This window comes from Anabrus simplex, chromosome 2 (genome assembly GCF_040414725.1).
Source record: "Anabrus simplex isolate iqAnaSimp1 chromosome 2, ASM4041472v1, whole genome shotgun sequence".
NCBI lineage: Eukaryota > Metazoa > Arthropoda > Insecta > Orthoptera > Tettigoniidae > Anabrus > Anabrus simplex.
The window spans coordinates 1,077,431,272-1,077,457,473 of record NC_090266.1 but is presented as its reverse complement, the minus strand read 5'-3'; positions in this window follow the sequence as shown (position 1 = coordinate 1,077,457,473).

Here is a 26,202-nt window from a genome sequence, read left to right as displayed (position 1 = left end):
CTGCACAGCCCTTTAGCTGGAAACGACAGGGTTGATTCCCGGCTATATAAGAATTTTATTACCGGTCAGAGGGCTGGAATGTGGTTCACTCAGCCACTTGAGTTCACCAGAGGACCTGCCTGAAAGGCACAGGACAAAGTCGAGGAAGTCAGGCAATGCGGCTGAGGATAGCAACACGCTGACCACATCATACCCCAATATCTGCAGGCCGTCTCGCTGGAAAGCAATCGTCTTGGCATCGTAATGGCCCATGTGTACAAGATTTTCTGGTTACGTGAACGCTACTGATCCACGAAATATCACTGTAATATTTGTCACATATGAAAGGTAATCATTGATTTACTCAAATAAAGTCTAAAATCCCAGGTAGATTAAGAAATAATGGAAATATTTAATTTTACAGAATACATACTTTACTGCCTTACAGCTATATACAATTTTTTCTGCGTCGCAGGGCTTCCGTGTTTTGTTTGTGTGTAACACAACACTTTCGTGTGTCATGTCTTTGCTCACGGTAATGCTTTGGTGTCGTGTCACTTCAACTGTCAATTGTCTAATAGTGCTGTTCCTTTAATAAAGTAATATATCTATTGGTCCAGGGATCATGCTATTTTCCGGTTGCTTCGGCACGAGATTTAGGTCTTGTAATTTCCTTATTAAATGGTGATTTTCGTCCTCAAAAAAAGCGATAACATCCTTAATGTTGTTCACCTCCATTTTGTTTTTTGAACTGTCCGCGCTAGACAAATGTACAAAGATAATGAGAATCCACAGACATGGCACTTCCATTCATCGGTGCCAGCCCTGGACCTCAAGAAACAAACAAAAGACGGCGCGAGCAGCGATATGCAACATGATGGACTCCTGTTTACAGCTCGTAAGTACGTATTCATATTTCTTGCTAGTAACGACGGTATTTCTTAATCTACCTGGGATTTGAGACTTTATTTGTGTAAATCAATGATAACCTTTCACATTGTGACAAATATTACAGTGATATTTTGTGGATCAGTAGCGTTCACGTCACCGATTTTCTTTCTCTTTTTTTCAGTAACTAGCCTATAATTTCAATGATGACGTTTGCGAATTCACTCGCAGAAGATCGGAGAGCTAGGTAAAAATTGTTAAATTCTTGGAATTGATCTCGACAAGATGGAATTGACCCTTATCTCATGAATATTTCTGTTCGGAATAACCTTCAACGCACCGTAATCATAGCCCAGCTATTATTTTGTGAAGCTGCTAGAAGTTTTAAGGTATGCCTAATGCTGTTTTTCCTCCTTAAGGATGGTGTGTATTGTAGTGTGTGAAACTCGACCCTAGGGCTGTATTAGACTGGTTACGAAGCGTAGTTCGAAAGGCGCTTGCCTCCCACACCCAAGGTTGCAGGATGGAAATACAACGCAGGCACATGGCGTTTAAGGAGTGCTCAAATGCAAGAGACAAATATGTAAACGTGTACTGGGTGGATCGTGGAGAGAAGTTCCTCAAATTGCCGAGTGAGCCAGAAGAACCATTTCCACGGCAAAACAATTACACTCGATGTTCCTTGATAACTATTAGTTCTGAAGGGATATTAATGAAAATGTGTAGGATATTTATAGAAACCTTCGGACCGAGCTCGATAGCTGCAGTCGCTTAAGTGCGGTCAGTATCCAGTATTCGGGAGATAGTAGGTTCGAACCCCACTGTCGGCAGCCCTGAAAATGGTTTTCCGTGGTTTCCCATTTTCACACCAGGCAAATGCTGGGGCTGTACCTTAATTAAGGCCACGGGCGCTTCCTTCCCACTCCTAACCCTTCCCTGTCCTATCGTCGCCACAAGACCTATCTGTGTCGGTGCGACGTAAAACAACTAGCAAAAAAAAAAGAGAAACCTTCGGAATTGAAGACTGGGCGAGTGACTGCGTGGTTTGTGTCACGTAGATGTCAGCTTGTATTTGGGAGGTAGTGGGTTCGAACCCCACTGTCGGCAGCACTGAAGATGGTTTTCCGTGATATCCCACTTTCAAACTATGCAAATGTTGGGGCTGTGCCTGACTTAAGGACACGGTCGCTTCCTTTTCAGCTTGCATCCGGGAGATAGTAGGTTCGAATCCCACTATCGGCAGCCCTGAAAATGGTTTTCCGTGGTTTCCCATTTTCACTCCAGGCAAATGCTGGGGCTGTACCTTAATTAAGGCCACGGCCGCTTCCATCCAACTCCTAGGCCTTTCCTATCCCATCGTCGCCATAAGACCTATGTGTGTCGGTGCGACGTAAAGCCCCTAGCAAAAAAAAATAGCTTCCTTTTCACTCCTATACCTTTCCTATCACATCGACCGACGCCATAGGACCTACTTGTGTCGGTGCAACGTAAAGCAAATCACGAAAAAAAAATGGTGCTATCATGGCTTTTGCTTAAATTGAGTGCAAATAGTCCACGTAAAACAGGCTCACAATCTTTTTTTTTTTTTTTTTGCTAGGGGCTTTACGTCGCACCGACACAGATAGGTCTTGTGGCGACAATGGGATAGGAAAGGCCTAGGAGTTGGAAGGAAGCGGCCGTGGCCTTAATTAAGGTACAGCCCCAGCATTTGCCTGGTGTGAAAATGGGAAACCACGGAAAACCATCTTCAGGGCTGCCGATAGTGGGATTCGAACCTACTATCTCCCGGATGCAAGCTCACAGCCGCGCGCCTCTACGCGCACGGCCAACTCGGGTCACATTCTTCTTCACTTCTATCGTGAAACATATTTTAAGGGGCTTGACGATGAAGTGTGGCTTCAGTACAGCCACAAGACTAGTAAACTGATGTCTAGGAAGTCCCCACTTCGATTCCTGAATTTTAAAGTGCTATGAAGGTACAGTATGGAACGCAGTTCACTAGTCACTGAATCTCAAACTAAAGCGACCCCGATTGACATCGATGGAATACGTGACGTTGATTATGGAACACACATTTCTGTTTCAAGCAAAACAATATAAGCCGATGAGATCTACAGTGTCAAGGACTAGTTGCTTTACTTGTGCATGTATTATTTTATGCGTGTACATACGCGATTTATATGACAGCAACAAAATATGCTGACATGGTTTAGGGCTGACCTTAAAGGCGTGGTTGGTAAGTTTTTGGTGACATTTGAGAGTGATGAAATACGTATGTCACTAGCTTCCGGCATAGTAAGAACCCTCGGCTTAAACGATCTCTAGTAATTTAAGGAACGTTATAAAATGATTATTATTAGGGGTCTATTATTATTATTATTATGGCTTTTTCCAATTATTTATTGGGATCGAAACTTTGTGTCGATTGGCTCAGTTTTACGTCCAAATAGCCATCCTGACGCCAACCCTACGTGGAGTGACGTATTCACTACTGCGTGTTCCTCTGATAGTTGGTAGTGTGATGTGTTGTATGTAGGAGTATATGAAGAGAAGTACATTACGACGAACACAGACACCCAGTCTCCAAAACAGAGGATTTAACCATATGCAGTTAAAATCCTCGACCCGACCGGAAATCGAACCCGGAACCCTTTGAACCGAAAGCCAATACGCTGATCATTCAGTCGATAAGTCGGTCTGTCCGCGACTAAATACTGCCTCACCTACAGAAATTCCAACTCTATCGCAGTTCTGCCCCTGGTCTTGCTGCTTCGTGTCTGCACAAGATATCGCCTGTGCACGAAACGAATGGCCGGATCGCGGAGGGGAGCTTCTCGAATCGCCGAGTGGGGCAATGCAGAGGCACTGCTAAACTTGATCGCTTCGTCAGCACTCTTTCACAGGGGTATGAAGAAGGTTGTACTTCCTTTAATTATTTAACAATATACCGTACAGTCATGCATTCTTCTTTAAAAGGCACACTGTAAATATTCTGGAAGATAGCTTTAATTTGAGACTATTCCGAGTGTAATTGCCTTAGCCTTTGCTTCAGATTAACGTTCACAAAAATCACTGCTCCGTATTGATATTTGGGTAGCAGAGAAACATGTAAGGAAATTTCCTGCAAAATTAATTTGTGATTCACCAAAGACTAACTAGATCACTTAGGCCTATAGTTATACGTGCGTACGCGATTAATATGACATCAGCATTTGTCATTATTCTGCTACTGACATCGATGGCATAAGTTGTCATCCTCCTGCTCCCCGGACAGTGGATTCGATCTCGAGTGAGGTTGTTGGTATTTGTGGATGTTTAAGCTACAATTCTGTGTCGTTACCATCCAACGCCTCAAAATAACTCCAGCAGGTTAAAATTCTAATACTCCAGAAATATTTATGTCTTATATGCCGATATACGTAACGGGGCACTTACTCAAGGTGGTGAAGGTGTGTTGCATTCAAGAAGTCGAAAAATTTAGCAACGAGATTTCCACTTCTGAATAGGCACATAGCCCTGAGGTTCAATCATCCTACAACGAAAATGAGTACCACGTTAATTCATGGAAGACCGAGGGACTTGGCCACGTGGTTATGGTCACGTAGCTTTGAGCTTGCATTCGGGAGATGGTGGGTTCGAATCCCACCATAGGCAGCCCTGAAGATGGTTTTCCATGGTTTCCCATTTTCACACCAGGCAAATGCTGGGGCTGTACTTAAGGTCAAAGCCACTACCTTCCCAATCCTATCCTTTTCCCTTACTGGCGTGGCCGAAAACCTTTAATGTGTTAGTGTGACGTTCAACAACTAGCAAAAAAAAAAAAAATAATCATGGGGGTAAAAGCATCCGAGCAGAGCTAACCCCTCCATCCCACTTGGGGCGAGGTTGTGAATAGTAGATTTTTCTTTTTTTTAATAAAGGGAAAGAGTGCCGAACCTTGCGCACTCTATTTAGAGACAATGTACGTGACTTTTGAAATAGGAGCTTTGCTTTTCCATACATTCCATCACATGTGTTGCTCGGAGTTAATTTACATGTTATGCAGGCGTGAATTAACGAGAATCAATAACAGGACGTGATCGATTCCCATTTTAGTATTTTGACATTCTAAAACGCTTGCTATAACATTTATTCTCGAAGCCTGAAATCATGTCACGCGATACCGCCATTATTGCTATCATTATTACACGGACATAGTCTCCCTTGTATGTTTTCCATTTTTAGGGAAAACATATAGCAAGTTAAATGGGCAATAAATATATACGCGGTGCGATTGAAATGGTCAAAATAGTTCCTGCGACATGAATATGGTTTTATGTACATTTATTTCTTTAATGCTGCAAAACACATTGAAGGGTAGTACAGCAATTTTTGTTTGAAATTTAATGTATAATAATTGATAATATTATCTTAAGAGAGAGGCGTGATATGTGAGTGTTATTCTCACCAAGGCACCCGTGTTTCGAAATCCAATCACCTCCGAAAATAGAAAGAGTAGTTAGTAGGACATAATAATAATAATAATAATAATAATAATAATAATAATAATAATAATAATAATAATAATAATAATAATATATAATAATAAACTATTATTATTATATTATTATATATAATATATTATATATTATTATATATTATATTATTATTATTATTATTATTATTATTATTATTATTATTATTAGTCAAACAAAGGCCAATATATGTGATTATATTTAAGTGAAAATTCAGACCTTGTGAAATGGATTCTACGTTAAACGGTCATTTCCGTAGCTAATGACCACGAGCTCAACAGTCCCGTAATACACAGAAAGTCTGATAAAATAAATTTAATTTAAGCTGTCACTGGTAACGATCTTCGTAGTGTGCTGGTTTACCCGGGAGGATGTAAGATGCACAGTCAAAAGTCGGAAAATTAAGACGCGAGACTTTAACGTCTTGAGAGGCACTTGGCGGTAGAGTTCACTTAGCCTCCACCAGAAATGAATACCTGATTCATTCCTGGGAACAAAGAGGCCAGGTTCAGAGTAAACCACCCTCTCCCACTTCGTTCTGAGATTACCAACAGTGGAAGCCTTTAATTTCCACTCCTCTATGGATAATTTTAGTCGAACACCCCTATAAATGTTCTATTAAAGGACTGGAAAGCATGCGTTTATTTAGCCACGGGCAGTTATAACTTATACATGGCATAAATTTACCAGAAGTGAAAAGAACTGCCAAAGACTTGGTTTACAAAGAAGTACTGTAAGATTTCTCTCTTGCTATGTCTCCAAACAGTTTTAATGTTCCGTAGGTGTAGTATTTTCCTCCTTATAATGATTTCTAACGTGCGGATGTTGATGACCTAAAAATCACTGAAAATGCCCTTATATTTATGGAAAAATACTATAAAATATATAAATGTATGACTTTAAAATATTTGCTCAAACTACATTCTGATGACCTTCACTGCACATCTCTTGTTTTTACGGAAATAATTATCTCCTTATTTACTGCACAATTTACAAACTAAAACCTGTCGAAAGCACGTATTTTCCGAATTGGTTCACCAGCTCATTTAAAAGTACAGTTTGTGGTAGTTTCACTTTTTACATTTTTCTTGCACAAAACTATAGTACTTACTTGGGAGGATAATTCTGTACTGAAGTGAAAAGTTAAATGTTGTTTCCAAATCCTTCTCCACTGCACCTATTCTTGGTCTTTTTTTTCCTTTTCTTGTGAGTCTGGGTTGTGGTTCTAAAGAATGGTTAGGTTTCCCAGTAGTTTGCATATCGCAATTGCAATGAAGATAACCTAACCAATTTTACAAGGTTGACTAGCGATTGCATTTCGGTTCATGGATAGCGTTTCTTTGAGCGCCTACTCGTCGTACTGACCGCAAGACAAGTGTGATAATGTGGTTGCATAAATCGTAGTCGTCCTTCCCGACACCTTTTTCCTCCATGATTTTTTTATTTTTTATTGTCAACATAGTATATTACAATACGTATAATTCAATACAATATACTTCAAACGAGAAGATTGGTAAACAACAAACACACACCTTTTGTGAGTCAATGACTAACTGGAGTATTCTATGCCAGTGAACACAATATACTGTACAATAAGTGAATAAAGGAGCGAGAATTTACAGCACATACACATTCCCTGCCTACAATCACACACACCAAACCAGCGTCACAGTAATAGGAGCTAAATAAGTAAGAATAACACAAGCTAACCCATAGCACTCGTGCACCACTGTGTACGTTCGCGTAGGAAAATGACACTCTTGTGACAGAGAGAGAAGTTTTAGTAGTTACACTATTCACACAGTTGCACTGTTAGATGACTGCTACCAGTTTATTAATAAAGTCCCCAATATAGAGCTTCTTCTGGGGGGACGCGAGGGCTTTGTATACACTAACACTGATGTCTGCGAAGAGCTCTTGTTTGGTGGAGGGTCTTTTGGCTTGTAACACACAATGTACATAAGTGCCTAAGAGGAGCACTACAGTATTATTTAGCTGAGCCGGTCGCAAGCTAAATGTAGGTTTAATTGTCCACTCAGAGGCAATATAGATCTTGGGCTGATTTATTATATAATGTAGTTGCACTTTAAATTCACTCCACAGTTGTTGGGCGACGTCACATTCCGTCAGTCTATGTTGGATTGTATCCCTAGGAGCTCGGCAAAATCCACAGGCGGCGTTGTCCTGCATATGGATGCGATGGAGGTTGCTATTTGTAGGAATGATATCATGAACTACCTTATACTACGTATCACATATTATTTGAGGTGGAATGCGATTTGAGATGTTCCGTCGGACTCTGTACCAGTTTATTAACATCGCTGTCCGAACTATTTTCGGGGCTTGATACTGCTGTGTATGCACATAAGTATAAAGTTTCTTCGTTGTTATGTCTGGAGATGGGAGGAGATCACGGGGAACGTAGCTCATCTCACATCCCATATACCCTGCATGTGGCGCGTGGTGGTGGATATCGTAAAATGCTGGCGGGTTCTTACTCTTCCGGGTTACACATTCCCAATAAAAAATTGCCGGATCTGCGGTTGTCTGCTGCTTGCATCATTCTGAGATTCCATAACAAGAAGAGCACTTCACTTTTAAGCTGTACATCAATAAGACCAAGACCTCCTTCAGATTTAGCTAGCATGAGTGAAGGTCGTGCGACGCGGAAAAGTGATCCTTGCCAGATATACCAGCCTACTGCTGAAACTTTACGGATGCCAACTACTCTTGGCATTGGTAAAATTTGGCTTAAATACCAGATTTTGCTTAGACCATACATATTGACATATTGCACTCGTTGTTGTAACACCACGAATTTATATTTAACTTGGTGCAGTATACTTTTCACCGATGCAAGGGCAAGGGACCATTTTTTTTTAATCATCTGATGTATGCTATTACAGAACCGGATGCCGAGTATCCTAATCTCATCAGTTATCTGCATCCATTAGGGAACATTTTCGGAAGTCCTGCTTCGATACCCTATCCGCAAAGTTTTAGTTTTTTGGGATGTGCACCGGAATATTGTCCATAAGTGTCGAGCTCGGTTAAATGACGCTGGTAGTCAGCATTGCGATCCATAATTAATGTGACATCGTCAGCGTAGATAAAGACGTCGATCATACCAGAAGGGAAGGTACGTAATACATTAACAATAAAGGGTTCCAAGGATAACACAAAAAGCATCATTGATAAGGGACAACCTTGCCGTACTCCTCGTGTAATTTTGATAGGGTTTGAAAGGTGACCGTTTACAGTTATTTTAGAAGAGTCGCCAGTCAGTATCTTAGCCATCAGAGTGCTAAAAGGCATAGTGAAACCTAATGCTTTAAACACTTCGATCAAATAACCATGGCTAACTCTATCAAATGCGTGATCAAAGTCCAAGGAGAGCAGCTGTCGCCGTTGCTTCTCGACGAGTGACCTACTAATCATATCGCGAATGGCACAGACGGTGTTCAAAATACTTCTTCTCTGAACAGCTCCTGACTGTTGGCTGGAGGTTACGTCTGCTAAGAAATTGTTGAGCCGTTGTTTCAAGCAGCGAGTAAGTAACTTGTAATCAAAGTTGAGGAGTGTGATAGGTCTAAAGTCAGCTGGGATCATTGGTTTCCCTTTCTTTGGAATTAGAACTATTTGACCTTCCTTCATCTTTGTAATGTTCCTGTCAGGTTGAAGGGCGTTATATAGTATCAGCACAAGTTCGGCTTTGATGATTGGCCATAGCTGTACATAGAATTCCTTCCCCAGTCCATCTATTCCTGGTGATTTATGGGATGCGCTCCGCTTGATTGCTTGATATATTTCGTCTTCCGTTAACTCAGCCGTCAGACTGTCTTGTTCACGGTGCTGAATCCTTCCACGAATTCCATCGAAAAACGTGTGTCGGTGATCAAGATGGGTTACCTCGCCTTCTCCATACAAGTCTTGAAAGAAGTTTTCAAGTGTTGCTTGTATCCGTGGGTGGTCTTGAACAATTTGGCCGTCCTGGGTAGTAAGCTGATGAATATATTTATGTCGCCCCCTGCGACATTCTCGAAGGAAGTGATATATGGAAGGAGCCTCTTCGCTGTTATAATGGTTGTCTCGAGCGCGAATTTTCAAACCTTCTTGATATCTCCTGTGCAGTGCCAATAGCTGGGCTTGTACCTGCTTAATGCGCTGGTACGTTCGCGGGATGGTAGGATCTGAAGTATAGAGCTGCCGTAAACGTCTGTAATAAAAGTCCGTAGTCTGGTTGAGTAGCCGTCGACGTTGGGAACTGTATGCCTTCAATAACCGTATTGTTCGAGGTTTAGCATATAACAACCACCAATCTAATATATCTCGATAGTGGTGTATATGTCGTTTCCATCTTTCCCATTCAGTGGAGAAGCGGTCCTGTAACTCTTTCCCATTCAGTGGAGAAGCGGTCCTGTAACTCCTCTTCACGCAAAATATTGCAGTTTAATTTCCATGTACCCCTTCCACGTGCCGGCCCCATAGCCGGCTGTCTGATCTTACAAATATAAGCACAGTGATTCGAAAATTCCACCGGGCATAAATCAACTTCACGTAGCTCGTCTTATAAATGGGTACTTATGTAAATGCCGTCCAAGCGAGATGCTCCCGTGTTGTAAAAATATGTGTAGCCAGGGCTGTGGGGTTTCTTCAGTTCCCACGTATCTTTCAATTATAAACCTTGTATCAGCGTAGCTAACGCAGGGCAGCCCTGAAAGTGACCTGTTTGGTCTTTAGGCGAAAGTACTGCATTAAAATCGCCTCCAAGGATCATGTTACCGTTAAATTGTTGAAGAAGGGGTAAGATTTCTGTCGTAAAAAAGGTCCTTCGTTCGAGTCTTGCGTTCGAGCCCGATGGTGCATAAATATTCACTATTAATAGATCGTTAATACGAATACTAATTCCGCGAGAGTTTAGGAGCAGAAATGGATCGGTGTATTGAATGTGGTCTTTGATGTATATAGCAGTACCACGTTTGTCTTCGTTTTCTCATATCCAGGTATTGATTGCCAGTCCTCCGTAGCTACTTCTTGAAGAAGGGCAATATCAACATCCTGGTCACGCAGAAGTTGCCGGAACAGAAGTTGCTTACCAGGAGCCTAGATAAAGTATATGTTAAGAGATAATATCGTGTAAGTCAGCAGCATGATTCTAAGAGGGGCCATTGTATATCGTCTTCCTAGTAATTATGGGAAAGGAAAGTGGCGAGTATTCGTCGCAGTCTTGTACCGTTGTGTTTATTGTTTACTAGCTGGCGTCCCATTCAGTAGTGTTGTCTTCATTGTATAGGTTGACAGCCTCATCATTCGAGGTGACATTCCTGATCGGGCAAAAGAACAGATGGGCGAGCGGTGGGGGGGAGGGGTGCGTGTCAGGGGGGGGAGGGGAAACTATCTTCTTTCTACAACTCTACTCCCGTGTAGACGCGGATCTCTTGTCGTGTAGGGCTTGTGGGTTTCTTCCCGCGAGTGTCCTTGTGTTTTTAATTTTGGTGTGATTTTCGCCGTGGCGGCGTCTTTTAGTGGTGGATCATCGACCTGTATGCTTGCTGGGGTCTCTGACCCCGTGTCTTGAGTTTCCATAAGCGTAGAGGTATCGTCTTCTATTTCTGCAACCCACTGCATGCTAGTGGTCACTGGATCGGGAGTGGAGTTCTGACTCAGGGGTTGGACAGTTATGTCCACCTCCCCAGCTGTCTCTAGTACCGTAGCAGGTAATGCAATCTCCACGCCAGTGTTGGTAGGTGCGCTGCTAGTTCCCTGTTGTATGTTGTTTATAATCGAGCAGTCTGTTCCTACAAGGCTGTCTACCTATGGCTGAATATTGGCAGGTGTTTGGTGTTGCTCATGTGTGTCCAGCTTTGACTGTTGTGTTTGTGGCTGTGTACATATTGTAGTTGGGGAGTCGACCCGGCTGACTGGTGTCTGCGAGACGACAGTAGAGTGGCTAGGTGAGTCATCCGTGTGTTGTTGTTCTGCAACTTGTGGTTGGACCGGGACCGAGTTTTCTACGTGTATGATACTTGTGGACATCCGCTCTGACTCTAGTGCAGCCAGGGAGTCACTGTGACATTCATTATTGGCAACTATCTCACTAAGGAGTCTAGGCCCCGATTTATGTTCTGTCTCTCCGCGCCGTATGGGACAGTCCTGTCTAAAATGGCCTGTAGCATTACAGAAAAAGCACGATTTCGGTTGCCCTTCGTAGACTACCTGTGCCCTGTATCCCTCTATAGATACAATGGGAGGTATGGCAGTTTTTAACTCTATGCGCATGGCCCTAATTCCACTGCATATATTATAAATATAGGTGGAGGACCACCTCTCATTCCGGATTTCTCTTACTTTGCCATACTTGCTAAAGAAAGATATTATTCTTTCATTTGGCATTTCTATGGGGAGGTTCATTATTCTCACTAATTTGCTATCCACGTCTGCACATGTAATCACCACATCAGATACAGAGCCATTAAATTTCCGTACCTGTGAGTGTCCATTGGTCGTGAGTAGGATCTTCTCCATTGACAGTTTACTGGTGAACTTGATGTAGACTGCCGTTTCCAAATTGTCAAGTTGTATGGCCTCCAGTTGGTCAACATTCAACTTTAAAGTTTGCTGTATCCACTCGTGTATTTCCTCAGGGCCGGGTTTATTTGCCTTATCAGGGAAAGCACATTTAATTGTATTTTTCCGGATGCCGTTGGTTGCCATTTTCACTTTACCTAATTACACTATAGAATAATAGAACACTACACGTCACACGCAACGAGGCAGAGTAGCGCGAACCGCCTCCTGCCACAGCTCAAGCCGGACTATCTCGAGGTACGAGGAGGTGAACGACTGGCTGTAGGGGTGGGTACGAAGGCTGGTGCATTCCTTGTGCTTGAGACACGGTAGGAAATATGTGCTCCTAATTATATCGGAGTTCTGTATTGTGTTCCTGCACATATGTCGTATACACAAGACCGTATTCAAGAAATATTTACAATTTTACAACTTCTTATATTGTTTTTGCGGATTTTCATCAGTCTGACAATAAAGAATGCATGGGTGAATTAAAAACATTTTAAAATGATCAACACATCAAAACCTTCTTAAAAGATGAAATAATGACTGATAGTTGGAATCGGTAAAAAATGCAAAATTATGCAAAATAAAAACACGTGATTATCCTTCGTTATTATCGAAGAATGAATTTCTATACTACTATTCAACCAACGCCACCTAGGATATAATGCCGCTACACTAACGAGATCTCAGCTGCTGCCACCACAGAATTGCGGCCTAACCCAGTGCTAGTATCCACGTTGATTTTGGAGGTGTATGAATGTTATCTTCGTACCGAAACACTTGACTCTAGTACTGTTACTTTGAAATATTGATCAGATTAAGTAAGAAGAATGCCTCGTAAATGTTGCGTCCCTGCCTGTAAGGGCAATTATTCAGCCGGATCAAAAGTGAGTGTTTTTCTCCTTCCCAATGATGAAGACCTGAAAGAGAGATGGATTAAACATATTCATTGTGATGAATTTGTGCCCTCCAAACAATCTGTGGTGAGTTAAACATTTTCTAGTTAAATTTTCAGAGTGTTATTTGAATGTTTTGCTCCCTGTTGTTAATATACAGAGTAACATAAATACATAAAATGAACAAATGACGAGGTATAGAACTAACTACAGCTCCTAACCTCACCGCAAATATTTCGTGCATAATATGGAAATTCTTCCTGCTTTTCAGGTCTGTGAATTACATGTCCAGTCCGCTGAAATAGAGAGACCGGGCGAGTTGGCCGTGCGCGTAGAGGCGCGCGGCTGTGAGCTTGCATCCTGGAGATAGTAGGTTCGAATCCCACTATCGGCAGCCTTGAAGATGGTTTTCCGTGGTTTCCCATTTTCACACCAGGCAAATGCTGGGGCTGTACCTTAATTAAGGCCACGGCCGCTTCCTTCCAACTCCTAGGCCTTTCCTATCCCATCGACGCCATAAGACCTATCTGTGTCGGTGCGACGTAAAGCCCTTAGCAAAAAAAAGAAATAGAGAGAAGTTCTTCAATCTACGATCCTAAGAATAGAAGGTTATTAACAGCACACCTAGGCAAACCTCGTTTCAAGAAAGGTTAGTTACATGTTGTACAGTAGTCTATATGTGAATATAGTTGAATACCTATGATAATAGCAGAATTTGTACTATCATAGGCCTAAGCCCTGTACATACAATATTATTATCATTATTATTATTATTATTATTATTATTATTATTATTATTATTATTGCGTTCCGGCCTTCTAAGGACCACGTTACAATTTCAATTGTTCCTCCTTAGTTGTTCTTTCCTTTTCTTCCAGTATTCTTTCATTGTTTCACTGTGTTTCTTTTTCCTGTCTTCAGTCCACTTTGTGCCTGTTTTCTTTTCCTTCCTCCCTTGGAATCCTTCCATTTGTAAGACTTTCTTCCTAAAAATCTTTCTTTCCAATAATTCTTCTTCTCGTATGTTGTTCCTTTCCAGGTCTTTCTTGACTTCTTGAATCCAGGTGGTAGTTGATTTCTTTTCCCAAAGGTACTTGAAGATTCGTTTAGTTAGTCTATTGTCATCCATTCTGTAAATGTGTCCAAGAAATAGCAATCTCCTTTTTCTTATTGTTTCTGATATGTTTTCTACGTTCTGGTGAATTTCATTGTTACTTCTTAATTTCCAAAACTCTGCAATTCTTGGAGGACCTAATATTTTCCTTATAATTCTTCTTTCTAATATTTCTAATTTATCAAGCTTGTAGTTCAGTGCTAGACATTCGCTGGCATAAAGGCATTCTGGTTTCACTACTGTGTTGTAGTGCTTTATTTTAAGTTTTCTTGATAAGCACTTTTTGTTGTAAGTATTCTTAGTTATACCGTACGCTCTTTCCATCTTTTGTATCCTCTCCTCTATAGCAGATTTTTCTAAACCATTTTCTTGAATTGTCTCACCCAAATATTTGAATTTCTTTAGCTTTTCTATTCGACCAATATCCGTTGCTAAAAACTTTATATTCGTCAAAAAAAAAATTTTTCTCGGCTGAGATTCTCAAGCCTGTCATGTTGGCTGTCTTTTCAAGGAGATTGACTTGCATTGCTGCATCTGTAAGGCTTTCTGAAAGTATGGCAAAGTCATCTGCAAATGCTAGGCAATTTATTGCAACACCTTTGTTCTTCTTCCCCAGCATGAGTGGCAATATTTTATTATTATTATTATTATTATTATTATTATTATTATTATTATTATTATTATTATTATTATTATTATTATTATTGTTATTATTGCACAGTAACAGTACTAGACTCAAGTGTTTCGGTACGAAGATAACATTCATACACCTCCAAAATCAACGTGGATACTAGCACTGGGTTAGGCCGCAATGCTGTGACGGCAGCAGCTGGGATCTCGTTAGTGTAGCGGCATTATATCCTAGGTGGCGTTGGTTGAATAGTAGTATAGAAATTCATTCTTCGGTAATAACGAAGGATAATTACGTTTTTTTATTTTGCATAATTTTGCATTTTCTACTGATTTCAACTGATCAGTCATTATTTCATCTTTTAAGAAGTCCGACTCGTTGGTTGAATGGTCAGCGTACTGGCCTTCGGTTCAGGGGGTCCCGGGTTCGATTCCCGGGCGGGTCGGGGATTTTAACCTTCATTGGTTAATTCCAATGGCCCGGGGGCTGGGTAATTGTGCTGTCCCCAACATCCCTGCAACTCACACATCACACATAACACTATCCTCCACCACAATAACACGCAGTTACCTACACATGGCAGATGCCGCCCACCCTCATCGGAGGGTCTTCCTTACAAGGGCTGCACTCGGCTAGAAATAGCCACACGAAATTATTATTATTACCACACAAAACACTATCCTCCACCACAATAACACGCAGTTACCTACGTATGGCAGATGCCACCCACCCTCATCGGAGGGTCTGCCTTCCAAGGGCTGCACTCGGCTTGAAATAGCCACACGAAATTATTATTATATTTCAAGAATATTGCGAATGTTCCAGAATGTTCCAGAAGGAATAGCTCCTCTGGAATCCTTGAATGTTGTTGGGGATGATGACGTAGATGACCAGAACGAAAATGTACTTCCTGTATTATACTACATAGGAGGTTTCTGTTCTTAGAGAATTATCAAAAAATGTAAGCGTGGTTATTATAAGTTACATGTATCTGCTGATGTTAATGAAATTCAAGATGGCAGAACTAGCTTCATCAATGAGACAAGCAGTGGTGGCTTATGTTTCCTAAGATCAGATGAAGTAACATGTGTATCCAATGTCCTTGCTGAAACAAAAAACATCCTAGGTGACAAGGAAGAGTTGTTCTTGAATCAAACAAGTAAGCCAAAAACATTTTGTAACAGGTATCACATTCAAATATTTCCTTTTTTCTACCCATTTTTGTAGGTTACTGCTGGTCATAATGTTCATGATAATGTACGTTCCATTGTATATATATCTGTAAATATCTTGTTAAATAATGATGCAGCAAAATTTAGTGACTGTACAGAGGAAAAGCGTGCCACCAATTACAAGAGTTTTAAGTTTCCCTCAAATTGTGAGTTTTCTTTTAGAACCACCACTGCCTAACAGAATAAAGATTTCCTCCCCCTCACTCCCTGATTTTATTTCTTCCTTCATGAGCAGCTCTATAATTCCAGTGTAATACTAATGATTGTGATAAAAGACTACTGGTTAACCCTCAAATTACGATAAAATAGTCCTTGTTGACTTGTACGGTGGCGTGTTGTATGTTATGGCTCATAACATTTTTTTTCTTTTCTTTTTTTTCATTTTTTTTTTTTTTTGCTACTTGCTTCACGTCGCATCGACACAGATAGGTCTTTTGGCGATGATGGGATAGGAAAGGCCTAGGAATGGGAAGGAAGCGGCCGTGGCCTTAATTAAGGTACAGCCACAGCATTTTCCTGGTGTGAAAATGGGAAACCACGGAAAACTATCTTCTGAGCTTGGTTATAACATTTTTTAGAAAAGGTAATCTATGTAACTTCTTTAAAAATATATTTGTTGAAAATGAGTAGCCTATTTGTTCTCAACGCGACCGAGCTGGATAGTTGCAATCGCTTAAGTGCGGCCAGTATCCGGTATTCGGGTGATAGTAGGTTCGAGCCCCACTGTCGGCAGCCCTGAAGATGGTTTTCCGTGGTTTCCCATTTTCACTCCAGACAAATGGTGGGACTGTACCTTAATTAAGGCCACGGCCACTGCCTTCCCACTCCTAGCCCCTTCCTGTCCTATCGTCGCCATAAGACCTATCTGTGCCGGTGCGGCGTAAAACAATTTGTAAAAAAAATTTTTTCAATGTTAGCGCGAGTTCGACCGTGTACTGAATGCTACACGACGTCGTACTCCTCGCTTCCTCGGTACTCCTGTAGGCCGCACAGTGATGACGTAGCATTTCGAGTGTAGCGGCCTTATATCCTAGGTCGCGTTGATTCAACGTTCTAATGCAAAGGGGAAGAAGAAGGCATTTCCCCTTGTGATCACACAACCGCATGGCTTCTTCTCTCCAAACTACTGGCTTCCTGCATGTCTTTCTTCACCTGCTCGTTTCCGGCGTCTGGGATCTTGTACCTCCGCAATACGCCGATCTATTAATCCTGCTTCTGCGCATATCATTACACATTATGAAGATGCTGCGCAGCTACAAACAATTTACTCTCGACTAACCACAAAATACTAGTGATGTGCGCGAATGACGCCTGGAATCGCGAGAATCGTTTCCTACGACTCCGAGGCCGCATTCAATGTCGCATGCAAGGAATCGGTTTTGCGTTGACGTCACCAGAATGTGCTGGGCGCTCTCACTAGAGTCAGTCGTCCGTATATAAATGGGACAAATTTCAACGTGCAGTATTTACAAGTATAGTGTGATATAACACCCATTTAAATTAAATTACTTATTGGTTGTTATGAATGAAATATGCCACATAATAATAAAATAACCTAACCTGGTAATTTGGAGGGCCTCCGTGGCTCAGGTGGAAGCGCACCGGCCTCTCAACCGCTGGGTACCGCGGTTCAGATCCCGGTCACTCCATGTGAGATTGATGCTGGACAATACGGAGGCGGGACAGGGTTTTCTCCAGTTATTCCGGTTTTCCCTGTCATCTTTCATTCCAGCAACACTCTCCAATATAAATTCAATGCATCTGTCATTCATTAAGCATTGCCCCAGAGGAGTGCGACAGGCTTCTGCAGCCGGTACAATTCCTATCCTCGCCGCTAGAAGGGAGCTTCATTCATTATATTCCTGACCCAGTCGAATGACTGTAAACAGGCTGTGGAATTTCATTTTCAACCTGGTAATCTGGAAATAACATTAAACATTTGGAGACTGGGTGTTGCAATCGACGTTATTTATGCTTATACTGTATTCTGCTTCTAATGTGATTTTCAAATATCCCTAGTATAAACGTATTAACTCTATGGAATTTAGTCACATTTGTAATAAGTACATTAATTTGCAATGAACATTTCATACTACTAAATATTATTATGAGAACTGTTAGATTTTCCAGTATACCGGGCGAGTTGGCCGTGCGGTTAGAGACCCGCGGCTGTGAGCTTGCATCCGGGAGATAATGGGTTCAAATCCCACTGTCGGCAGCCCTGAAGATGGTTTTTCGTGGTTTCCCATTTTCACACCAGGCACACCATGGCCGCTTCCTTCCAACTCCTAGGCCTTTCCTATCCCATCGTCGCCATAGGACCTATCTGTGTCGGTGCGACGTAAAACAAACAGCAAAAAAAGATTTACTATTTTAGATTTCATCACTGCTTAATACTAGCTAAGGTTGTCTCCTTAGTACAATTGTATTTTGTTGAAATAGTATTATATTATTTCATAATCCCCGTAAGTTACAACTTTTGATTTATTGACAATCCATACAATTTTATTAGTTTCAAACGGAGAATCATATATCCTGGTGAAATTACAGTCGTATTAGAGTATATAACTCCAGGACACTATAATGAGATCAGGCGTGGCTTGTAGAGTGACCTGATTATAAAACAAAATACTCAGATTACAGAACATATTCGTGTTGCACGTGTTTACGCATCTCCATCATAGATGGTGCTGCTGGTTCCTTGGAATTGATTTCGGAATCGAGTACCCGACTCCCCGGGCATGTGTAATCGATTCTTCGCGTACTCATCGTATATACTTCCTCACCTCATACTTCTGACTCATTTACAGTATATAGATAACAAAGCGCTGGTATTTCACTCCCGTTTACTTCCTCATTCTTGAAGAAAGACACTGCAGGCCTGCTGTTATAGCAGTAATATAGTTTCCTTTTTATATGTAGATCTGTTAAAATGAAATGCTTTCTTTCAGGTTTAGTGTTCTCTTTTGTTGGTTGGAATCGAACCCATGATCATGAGTCGGACAACACTACTGATCATCCGAGGAAACTAACTAACCAATGAACGATGGGTACGACAGCTGAAAAATTCTACATATTTAAAATAATAATAATAATAATAATAATAATAATAATAATAATAATAATAATCATGCATGGCATCTGTATAGGCTTGGTGGTGACGTAATGAAGATAAAATGAATGACGAAGACGTCATAAATACCCAGTCCCCAAGCCAGAGTAATTAACAGTATGAGGGGGTTGATTCTGAAAATTGAACCGGGGCTATCGGCCCAAATGTAAGCATTCTATCCATTTAGCCACAAAGCCGGGCTTTAATTTGCTAAACCTTAGGCTACCATCTCTACTGATCAGGTGTTGAGTATTGGCAATGGCAGAGGCCAAGGAAGTAGCTTGTGAAGCAGCCTTGACAACAAAGCAGGCTACTTCGTTCGCTACTGGCTGCAGCTCAAAACGCTGAAGACTTCACGTTCACTAAATTAACTATCGAAAGGGGGTAACCTAAGTCTAGTGGTAGCCCACGTCTTGATCCCAGCATACGCCACTGCACGCTCCTCTTTCATGTTCGGTATAAATACTGAGGTAAATTCCGTGAAACTGATCAGCATCGTGTGGTGGTCAACGAGGTGTTTCTTCATTTTCTACGTAAGGCGAGCAGCGGCTTCTATAAACAATGGCTTTGCCCATGATTATCAATCTTTAACCGAGGGAGTTAAGCATAACGATTCAGGGCGTGTTCTTGCCGGCTAAATACACTATATTTGTTATGGATTATTTTTTTGTTTGTGGTCATGAACTATGCAGCGCTACAATCCTGTGGAAGATAACAAAGTGAAAGACATTACTTGGTTTTTCATATATTACGGAATTGAAACCGCAAAAGATTCCTTTGTATGCTGTCGTCGTGTGTTTACACATGCTAAGTTGTGAATTGGAACTCTCTGTCAAACATCGTGTCCCTTTGCATTTGCCTCTCTGCCCAACCTGCAGTGATATTCGCCCGGCCTGGTATTTGTAAACAAGTCATTGCTGTTAGCGTGTGTGAACTTCTCATGACTTGTACCACCCTTCAAGCTGGAGTCCACTTTCGTCATGAGCTTTAAAAGGAGCTCGAGTTTTTGTGGCTTACAAAGCTTGAAAGTGTTCTTGTAGAAACTTTCCTCTTTACCTGTTATATTTTTGTCTTTTTGAGATTATATCCTACCTCTTTCTGTGTTTAAATCTTTTAGGGTAAAATTTTAATATTTTAATGAAATCTGTGTCTAGTCCCCCCCCCCCCACTTAAAACTTTTGAAATGGAAATTTACCTTCGTCTCCTTTTCGATTATACGCTGGCCGTGTTGCTTGATATTGTAAGATTCATTTTGTATTCTAGTCGTTGTCTTTTCTCGATCTTTAGTAGGCAGTCTGTTCCCGGTTTTTATATTGTTACGAATAAAACAGCGTCTGTTTTATTACTATAATTTACTTCAGGATGACCCAATAAATGCACACACATACACACACACATTATTGTATTCAGCCATGAATGGCCACACTCACTAATTGCTATCTATTTTAAGTGCCTCTTCATTTTACACAGCAGGCAGTCCTATCCGTTGGCATTACCTGGGGATGTCTATAATCCTTCCTTTCATTTCTCCGAGTCCAGTCACCCCATACAGCAGCTGAGGGCAGACCGCTGGGTTTGAACACAGTGCTACTGGCTACACAACACACGAGGACTATCCCTTAGTTCGACTCCAGAAACAGTCCAGTAATTCACAAAGTCACATACAGTGAACAACGAAACAGCAACAGCTGAACAGTATTCAACAGTAGGACGATACACACAACAGCGAATATTAACACAGGTCCAATTACCCTCATGCGATAACTGCTTCAGTCGCTTATTCACGGCGGTCCTCAATCCACAGAAGTACACACACACACACACACACACACACACACACACAGTAAACAGTATTCTGCCGCGTACGTCGTCTTCAGTCCGGTACTCGCTGGACACACCAACACCAAATCCACCACAACTTGTCGTTCAGACCTCGATGGGACACTAGCGCCAGCAAATACCTCTGTCGCCCTCAGCCGAGCGACCGATCCCCAAGACACTGAATCTCACACTAACTCCAGCACTGAGTCCCACACTGACTCCGAGTCCTACTGGGCGAGTTGGCCGTGCGGTTAGGGGCGCGCATCTGTGAGCTTGCATCCGGGAGATAGCGGGTTCGAACCCCGCTGTCGGCAGCCCTGAAGATGGTTTTCCGTGCTTTCCCTTCTTCACACAAGGTAAATGCAGGGGCTGTACCATAATAAAGGCCACGGCCGCTTCCTTCCCATTCCTAGACCTTTCCTATCCCATTGTCGCCATAAGACCTTTCTGTGTCGGTGCGACGTAAAGCAAATAGTAAAAAAACAGACTCTGAGTCCAACACTGACCCCACCACGGAGTCCAACACCAGCCAACTGTCCGCGGCTAGCCTCCGTTTTTTTATAGTTCTGGTGATGTTTACCAGAATATCCGCGACGTGGCTAGAGACTGAACATTTTCGTTGCATCTCCCAGAACCTCAAATGTAAGCCAGTCGACGAAGACCGGCCCCAACCAACAGGCCGCTGGGAAATTCACGTTTGTCGGACATACTACCTCCTAGGAAGTGCCGAAAGGGGCTGCCAGGGGCTGGCACGTAACGATATTGTTATTATTCTGATCATGGTTCGTATTTTAAATAAGGCATTCTGTTTCTTCTTTTTTTTTTTTTTTTTTTTTGCTATTTGCTTTACGTCGCAGCGACACAGATATGTCTTATGGCGAGAGATGGGATAGGAAAGGCCTAGGAAGTGGAAGGAAGCGGCCGTGGCCTTAATTGATGTACAGCCCCGGCATTTGCCTGGTGTGAAAATGGGAAACCACGGAAAACCATCTTCAGGGCTGCCGACAGTGGGGCTCGAACCCACTATCTCCCGATTACTGGATACTGGCCGCACTTAAGCGACTGCAGCTATCGAGCTCGGTATGCAATCTGTTTCATCTTTGTTGAAAGTCGGGAAACATATTTCTTCAGTCTTGTTAAAGATAATAACTTTCCTCCTCTTGCTAAAAAGCATTTTCCACTCTTTACTTGATCCTTTTCCTATAACATATTTGCAATTTAGAGTTCGTAAGATTTTTGCCAGTATCCAGCTAAATGTTAAGATTCCCTGGCTGGACTATTTCATGCATTGCGTTGGCCAGGTATATGGACAGCGATTCAAGCCGGGGATATTTCGTAGCATCGTCCGCCATAACATCCTGCAGCTCCTGAACCTGTTGGAAGCCAACGACACGGAATGTCCCATTGAAACACCCTTAAGTACAATCGACCTAAACACATACCAAACCGCCATCTTGGCAAGATAAATCCAGCAATTAACGAGATGCGCCACCTATTCCCATTTTTTCTGGTAGGGTTTCCTTCAAAATTACCATTAGAGTTTGCCCTACCGAGCGAGTTAGCCGTGCGGTTAGTGGCGCGCAGCTGTGAGCTTGCATCCGGGAGATAGTGGATTCGAACCCCACTGTCGGCGCCCTGAAGATGGTTTTCCAAAATTTCCCATTTTTACAGCAGTCAAATGCTGGGGCTGTACCTTAATACTATCCGTGTCGGTGCCACGTAAAACAGCTTGTCACAAAAACTGGGAAGTTCTCTTTATGGTTGTTGACGAGGCATTTGAACTCACAGTCTCCCGAATGCACGCTTACACCTACACGACCGTACCACGTTGCGAACTCGCACGATATGCAGTAGATTAACCACATCTATGTCTTTTAAGGCCTTCGTCAATTATGTGACTTTTAATAATATATTAATAATACATGATATTTGTTTTAGTACACTGCAATTTTTATAATAATAATAATAATAATAATAATAATAATAATAATAATAATAATAATAATAATAATAATATATTATCGAATGGAACGGCCGCGCGTGTTAACGCGCTACGGCTATGGAGCCAAGCCCTGAAGTCTAGAGTCGCATGGGTTCGAAACCAATCGACGGCTGTCCTGAGAATGGTTTTCTGTGGTTTACAGTTTTATCTTCCAGGAAAATGCCAGGACATTTCCATTTCCTATGCCTCAGCCGATTCCTTTCGCCTCCTTAACCAATTTCATTCACCATCGTTCATTTCATATACATTAGTTCCTGAACTGAGGTTGGCGTCAGGAAAGGCATCCGGCCGTAAAAGTATGCCATACAAATTCTTCTTACCTCATCCCCGACCCCGTATCAAAAAACAGGACTAAGGGATAGACAAATATATATATATTCAATTTATTCATTTATTTATTTATCATTTGCTTTACGTCGCACCGACACACTAGGTCTTATGGCGCTGTGGTATAGGAAAGGGCTAGGAGTGGGAAGGAGCACCATGACCTTAATTAAGGTAAAACCCCATTATTATTATTATTATTATTATTATTATTATTATTATTATTATTATTATTATTATTATTATTATTATTATTATTATTCATTCACTTATATGAAAATGAAAACCTGCAACCTGTTTTCCAGTCATTGACCGGGTCAGGGATGTAATGAATGAAACATTATTACAATGGGGCCGCCACACCCAAGGTGATTTATTAATGAGTGATAAATGCTATGAAATGATAATGGAGAGTGTTGCTGGAATGAAAGATGACAGGGAAAACCGGAGTACCTGGAGAAAAACATTCATTTATATATAGACTAAAATTAGATGTCTAGTAACGAAATAAGATAACTTAGTACGTTGGAACACAAGACAGTGTGACAAGAAGTCAGGATCTTGGATGACACATACGTTCTACGTCGGTCAACCTTGAAACGGTTTCCTTGATATTTGCTAATTTTAGATCCATAAAACTCAGATGCTGCACTTTTCTCACCCTTTTGGGCAATTCTTTACCTTAGTTAATAGTTAATAGAAATTCACAACCAAGTTATACAACATAGTGGCAGAGATTACACCCAAACAAGTATGGAAACTTAGCCGACTACTACATCTCAAGCATCTAAGAGCAATAATAACAACAACCACCCAAAAACAATAATGACTATCAATCTGTGCATTAAGATCTATATTTCATGCAGATATTTAGAATGAAAGACAAAATCTTTCGGAAAATATGGACATAAATAGGACATGTTCATAAAATGTTTAAACATGTTAAAAATGTTAAAAACCGGGCGAGTTGGCCATGCGGTTAGGAGCGCGTAGCTGTGAGCTTGCATCCGGGAGATAGTGGGTTCGAACCCCACTGTCGGCAGCCCTGAAGATGGTTTTCCGTGGTTTCTCATTTTCACACCAGGCAAATGCTGGGGCTTACATTAATTAAGGCCACGGCCGCTTCCTTCCCACTCCTAGCCCATTACTCTCCCATCGTCGCCATAAGACCTATCTGTGTCGGTGCGACGTAAAGCAACTAGCAAAAAAAGATTTAAAATATAAAGTCTATAGATTACTCTGCAAAAACATACTTGTAAGTCACAGATGTTCGTTATTTGTTGAACATGGGACGTGAGAAGGCGATAATTCCAAACCCGGTCAATGAATACGGGATTTTTTTACGAAAAATCACATTTTTGAGGTTCAGCTTTCACGTAAAACTAGGAGCCTCGTGGCAACGTTCACGGTATCACAATCACATAAAACTACAGTATTGCTTGGTACTTTTACTTCCTAAACAGCCAAACGAAAATATTTGACTCAAAGGTTCACATGTTATTTCGGAGCACTGACGAGTCCATTGATAGCAATAATCCCTCACTAAGCAAGGTCTGATTGAATATCGAACAACCATAAGTAACTTATTCCTTAAATGCGTGTTTTTATTTTATTTTGACCTTTAATTGTTTTTGGATTCCCTCCAATGTTTACAGCAAGGGATAATGTTAAAAAATTCCCATGTCGGTAGTAAAAGAGCAGAACGTTATTTTGCACGTTGCTTGTAATTTATGCTACATCATGGATAAACGTCCCGTTCACAATTGACATGTTACTGTGTGCAGTGTAATACACTGTATACATAAACAAGTGTTCCTTCTCTTTTCTTACCAGTTATTTACTGCACATTATGTTTTGCACACTGTAATCTTTAAATCCTTTTGTAGCATGAGTTCTTCTTATCATCGGGTTCTGTCCTCGGCGCTGCCAGATGTGCTTACGTTACTCTTACCTCAAAGTGTGCAACGTCCACCACTTAGTAATCTTCGTGTTACATAAGAATCACTACACCAGAAGCTAGCTATGAAATGAACAGACTGATTCTTGTTTAAAAAGGAATAAAGAGAAATGAACGAAAACAAACCGGAAATATGATTGAAAATTGAACAAATATGAAAAACTAACGAATAATTTTCCTTAAATATGAAAATAATTAAAACAGAATTACATTAACAGAAATGAATTACTTTCATTGAAATTATGAGAAAAATTATCTTAAATTGAACGTTCAGAATTAATGACCGTTAATAAATTGAATTAATTTAAATATACAAATATAAAGTTGAAACTAATTTGATTACAGCATTTGATTCACACTCCTTAAATAATTTAGAATTAAATTAATCAAATGGAATTTGATCGTCTTGGTTGAATTTTCATTAATTTAATATAGGCCTACTGGAAGTAATAAACTTAATAAATCTGATAAAACACAGTGCTAAATAATACTCAAAATCATCACATTATCTGTCAATCCAAACATGAGAGTCAAACTTCTAAGTTCTACAAATTGTAATGGGAATAAAAATATGATCGTTGATTGGACAGGGTGTCATTAATTAGCATCGATACAGGACCTTTCCTAAACCATATTCGCCATCATTTCCGTGTCTGATCGTTACTTTAAGGATAATCATTTTGAAATTTCTCTCCTCAACATTATCAAAAACCTGCATGCACCAGCAAACATATCACTCAATACAACCCTGCTTAACTTATTATGGCTATATTTTACTGCGTTACTAAATGAGTGACAGTTTTCACAAAAGCTCTAAGGCCATCCACCTTGTTTCATACGAAACACTGTTAACTCAATAGACGATTAAATACACTAGATTCATTAAACAATCATTATCTTACACATGAAATTTCATACAGGTTTGACATTATCATTGTCTGACATAACATACCAAATATAGTGAAGTTCGTTCAGTGATTACCTTGTTGTGATAATGTCGTAAAATTTAAGATGATGCCTACATTAATTAACCTGCGCCAGTTGGCGATCGATAGCCTCTTCTATGGCAACTATACAGCGCTCATCATGGGGAAAGATATAGTACATTTATATAAAACGCTGGTCGAATGACCCAACAACACAAAATAAAAACACAATA